This window comes from Balaenoptera acutorostrata, chromosome 10 (genome assembly GCF_949987535.1).
Source record: "Balaenoptera acutorostrata chromosome 10, mBalAcu1.1, whole genome shotgun sequence".
NCBI lineage: Eukaryota > Metazoa > Chordata > Mammalia > Artiodactyla > Balaenopteridae > Balaenoptera > Balaenoptera acutorostrata.
In genome coordinates, this window is record NC_080073.1 from 25,557,095 (window position 1) to 25,563,094 (window position 6,000).

Sequence of the window (6,000 nt, forward strand, 5' to 3'; positions counted from 1 at the left end):
ACGTGCAGGCTCAGTAGTTGTGGCTCAGGGGCCCAGTTGCTCCACGGCATGTGGGATCTTCCCAGACCAGGGCTCGAACCCGTGTTCCCTGCATTGGCAGGCGGATTCTCAACCACTGCACCACCAGGGAAGCCCACTCTTTTTTAATTTAATTAATTTTGTTGAAGTATAGTTGATTTACAATGTTGTGTTAATTTCTGCTGTACAGCAAAGTGATTCAGTTACATATATATACACATATATTATGAGAAAGAATATATATACTTATACATTCTTACAGACATATATTCTTTTTCATATTCTTTTCCATTATGGTTTATCACGGGATACTGAATATAGTCCCCTGTACTGTTCAGTAAGACCTTGTTGTTTATCCATTCTATATATAACAGTTTGCATCTGCTAATCCCAAACCCCCAATTCATCCCTCCCCTACCTTCCCCTCTCCCTCGGCAGCCACAAGTCTGTTCTCTATGTCTGTGAGTCTGTTTCTGTTTCGTAGCTAAGTTCATTTGTGTCATATTTTATATTCCATGTATAAGTGATATCATAGGGTATTTGTCTTTCTCTTTCCGACTTATTTCACTTAGTATGATAATCCCTAAGTCCATCTATGTTGCTGCAAATGGCATTATTTCATTCTTTTTTATGGCTGAGTAGTATTCTATAGTATGTGTGTGTGTATATATATATATATATATGTATATATACATATATATGTGTGTATATATATATATCACATCTTCTTTATCCATTCATCTGTCATTGGACATTTAGGTTGTTTCCATGTCTTGGCTTTTGTAAATAGTGCTGCTATGAACGTTGGGGTACATGTATCTTTTCGAATTAGAATTTTGTCCAGATATATGCCCAGGAGTGGGATCGCTGGATCATATGGTAATTCTGTTTTCAGTTTTTTAAGAAACCTCCATACTGCTTTCCATCAGGGCTGTACCAATTTACATTCTCACCAACAGTGTAAGAATGTTACCTTTTCTTGGAGTCAGTCCCTTTTATGACTGGACATTGTTAAATCCATTCCAGTGGTTGGAATAAATAGTCCTTCTTGGAACTGTGGCCCATCCCAGGATCCACTGATGAAAATGTTTTGTTATGAGATTTCTGCTTTCTACCTTGGGATGATATCCCTTTCAGTGCAATGCACTTTGTGGAGAGAACAGATCAGATAGCCTAGGTAGAGCCTTCCTTGGGGCAATCATTATTTATGTCCAGAGATCAGGCTGCTGGACGCTGACCAATTGTCAAGGCCTCTCTTGAAGGAAGAACAAAACAATACTGCACACATTCCCATTGCTCCGCTTAGAGAGGACACATCCCATGTGAGTGGGATTTTTGCTCTGTGCTGGCCAGCTGCCTCGTCAATAATTAATTCAGTTCCTTAATCACAGGAAAAGTGTTTAGGAAGCTGAAGTAATGAGGAGAGGATCATCATCAGGAACGTGTGTGTTCCGAGGACTCCCTACGCATTGCCAACTTTCCTCCTGCCCCAGCACAGAATGATGGCAAGGAAGTGAATTTACCAGCAGACAGATGTGGATGTGTATGCTCACAGGGTTCCGCTCCTTACAGGTTCTGTGGCCTCGGTTTCCCGAGTCTGTAAAATGGAAATAACACTTGGCTCATATGACTATGATGATAGGAAATTCTTTAGTCTTCGTAGAGTAGATTTTTTCTTGTTTACATGGCGGCTTTGCTTCATTTGGGCTCCACTTTTTTTTAAAAGCAGAATGTCAGGCTTTATAGCCTGCAAACAAAGCATCGATATTTCTTTTGCGGCCGCCATCTTCGACTGGAAATGAGAGCAGAATGTTATTAACTTGACTTCATTATATCATCACCAAAGGGTGGCAGTTAATCAACGTACTACTTATAAAGAAAACCTTGAGATTCTCTTTCTGATGAAAGACTTACCTAAAGGCTATGGTTTGTTATTGAAGTAATATCAGTGCCTAGTAAAATTTAAAACTACAAAACAAGATGAGGGTTGGAGCGGGAGAAGGAGGAGAGGGAGAATTCTGGGAGAAGTTAAATTATGTTTGGCTCATCCCTAACAAGTTATGTCATATTGTTATGAAAAGCTTATCATGGTATTACAAAACTTTTGTGAATGTACCATTAAATTATTTTTTGTATTCTAATGGCATCATTTCAATCACATTAAAATGGAGAACGTTTGCTGCTGTGACAGATATGATAATAGCTTTCTGCTGTGAACGGCGTTCATTTTTAAACTTTTCAAATAGTTGTTTCTTGGGAGGGGGTACACTTCAGCATAATACTTTCCATCTTTTCCTTCTAAAGTTATGTTTAATGGCAGCTCATCTCAGTAAACAGAGGCAATGGGAGGCCATGTGATGTTGAAAGAACTATAGAAAAGGACTTGCTTTGTAATTAACTGCTAACACTTCATGGATGGAAATATAGTTGCACAGATGACATCTGGGCTCTGGAATTAGACTGAGATTCCACTCCCAGTTCTAACCCTTACAGCTGTATGACCTCAGGACAAGTTAAATATTATCTCTAAGCCTCAGTTTCCTTATCTGTAAAATGGAGATAATAACAATAGTATTTGCCTTGCAAGTTGTAATTAAATTTAGATCTATAAGCCTCATAACAAGACTTAAAATGGTACCTGGTACATAGTAAGAGCTCAAAAAACATTAACCATTGTTAACATTAATTAACTGTGTTATTCTTAGCAGGTTGCTTTAGTAACCCAGATTTTAAATTTCTCACTTGTAAAATAGAGGACTTGAGCTAGCATCAGTGTTTCCCAAATTTAATCATTCGAACACAGCCTTCAAAGTTTTTGCCATTTTGGGAGAAAATATCCATGAAATGTAGCCCTGAAAAGAATAAAGCCATACACACATATATTCAGTATATCTGTGTAAATCTATAAATTGAAAATAAATCTGTAGTTTAATATAGGTGCATTGGTTTTAATTTAATAGCATAAGATAGCATAATACCCATCTTTCCAATGTGATATTGTAGAAGGTGTTGTCACTGAAGGCTTGACCCATTTATGAGCACATCAGGGCATCATATCTGTACCAAATGGATTACCAGTACCTTCTATATTTTAGGCTTATCTAGAGCAATAATACCTTGTTATCTTTTTGTTTCAGATATGCATTTAGATAGACACATGTGAAACCAATAAGTACAGTGGCTGAGAGCACAGACCTGGGAGCTAGACAACCTAGGTTCAAATCCCAGTTCTGCCTTTTGCTAGCTTTGTGATGATGGGCAAGCCATTTAACATCTCTGTGCTCAGATTCCTCATCTGTAACATCAAAATCATAAGAACATTTACTTCTGACTGTTACTGTGATATTTTAGGTAAGTTAATGATGTAAAGTGCTTAGAACAGTGCCTGGTACCAGCATCTAGTTAATGAACTTTGCCTACCAACATAGGCAAATGTTGCACTTCAACAAACACTGTCTTGGACCACCTTTATTTTTCACTGTGGTTCTGAAGTCTTTAAGGAGTTCAGAAAGCAACCTGGGTCCTCACGCTTGGAGTAGACCCCTGATGCCTCTGGCTCAGATTTTTCCTTCTATAAAATTATTATAGTACTATCTCCTTCTAGGTACTTCCTAAAAATTGGTAAGGTCTAGGATGGGTAATGGGTTTGTATTTGAATAGTTTTAAATCCCCCAACACTTGACAGTAGAAGATCCTGTTGTTAACTGGCGACCTGTGATTCTTTATCCTGAGCAGAGGATCAATGTAAGAACCAAATGTCAGTTGGTGACTCTCCACTGCTTAAGAAAAACCACAAGGGAAAAGAAAGCCATTTCTCTCACTATGGCTTTTCTGCCAATAACATTGAAGAAAATGAAACATGACGTGAATTCCATATGTCCAAATATATTACTATTCCATTTGGTTATAAAAATATGTCTCTCTGGCCTACCATATTTTTTTAACATCTTTATTGGCATATAATTGCTTTATGATGTTGTGTTAGTTTCTGCTGTATAACAAAGTGAATCAGCTATATGTATACATATATCTCCATATCCCCTCCCTTCCACCCTCCCTATCCCACCCCCCCATCCCACCCCTCTAGGTGGTCACAAAGCACTGAGCTGATCTCCCTGTGCTATGCAGCTGCTTCCCACTAGCTATCTATTTTACATTTGGTAGTGTATATATGTCAATGCCACTCTCTCACTTCGTCCCAGCTTACCCTTCCCCCTCCCCGTGTCCTCAACTCCATTCTCTATGTCTGTCTTTATTCCTGTCCTGCCTCTAGGTTCATCAGAACCATTTTTTTTTTAGATTCTATATATATGTGTTAGCATACGGTATTTGTTTTTCTCTTTCTGACTTACTTCACTCTGTATGACAGACTCTAGGTCCATCCACCTCACTACAAATAACTCAATTTTATTTCTTTTCATGGCTGAGTAATATTCCATTGTATATATGTGCCACATCTTCTTTATCCATTCATCTGTCGATGGACACTCAGGTTGCTTCCATGTCCTGGCTATTGTAAATAGTGCTGCAGTGAACATTGTGGTACCTGACTCTTTTTGAATTATGGTTTTCTCAGGGTATATTGGCCTACCATATTTGAAACCCAAATCATTTATATCGCAGCCTCAAATCCTTCCTCTAAATCTTCACAGACATGCAACATGATGACATCCAAAATAAGCATGATTCATTGAAAAATGTGAGATTTCTGTCTAAAAAGAAGCTCCACGAGGATAAGGGAGCCTCTGTGCTCAGAGATTGGAAGTAAAATATGCAGACGGGGTTAGTGTGGCAAATAGATCCCAGCCTTAGGCTGTATCGGGAGAAGCTCAAGGGGACAAAGCAAATGTTTAAATTACTCAAGTAGAATTATTGTGTGTTTAAGTATTATGTCTCAGATGAGAAAGGTTTTGTAAATCACAGTGAACTGGTAATTACGCTCTCAGATACACTACAGCCAGTTTTAATAGGCCACAGAGAGCCCCTGTACCTTTCAGCCTGAAGGCACTCAGGTTTCCTCTGGGTAACAGACAAGTTCTTGTGTCAGAGCTGTAAGCACGTGGACAAATCGAAAATAAGGCAGCAAAAAGGGATGATAAGGAGGGAAGCCAAGGGCAGGGCATGTTGTTTTATCCAGCATTGATTTTGTGTGGTTTGGAAAGAGATGATCCCAGGTCAAGAGAACATGTATGGGTTGGTTTCACTTTGTCTGTTACCCAGCTGACTACCTCTGGGACAAGAATTCCCTCTTCAGAGATTACCTGCTTCTCCAGAATCCATTTATAGGTTTCCAAGAGTGAATAGACCATGGTTGTGATTATGGTCTGTCTGTTGCTAACAATATTTGGTAATTTTTTAGATAGGAAAGTCATAGTATACAGTATATGCTGCTAAATTAAAACCCATCCACTGAATTTGACATCATACTGGGCTTTGGCTCATATTCGGGGTGTGTAACACGCTCCTGCAGTACCTGTTTCGGAAACCAAATCTATCTTATAGACCTAGGTCAGATGATTAACTAGGATGAGAGTATCTTTCAGTCTTACTGCATCATCTTTTCACCAGTTTCCTTTCTGAGATGACCTCCTCCTTTGCTCCGCCCACCCTGCCAAGGCCTGGGCAGGTGAGACAGTGAAGGATTCTCTGCAGGCACCAGGTTCTTGACTGATTCTGGTTCTTCAGAGACACCCTCACCACCTTGCTAATAAAATTCCTGTTTTGCTTAACTTAGGCAAAGTCTATTTCTGTCTCTTGTACCCAAACGAGCCCATCTAATATGATACTAACCAAAATGTCGTATGTATACATACATATATAATATACATTACTAAATATATTACATAATATATAATATACATTACTAAATATACCATATATATGTGTGTGTTTGTGTGTGTGTGTGTGTGTGTGTGTGTGTATGTGTATAGTTGAGGACTTACCATGCTAGGCACCATTCTAAGCTCTTAACATGTAGTAACT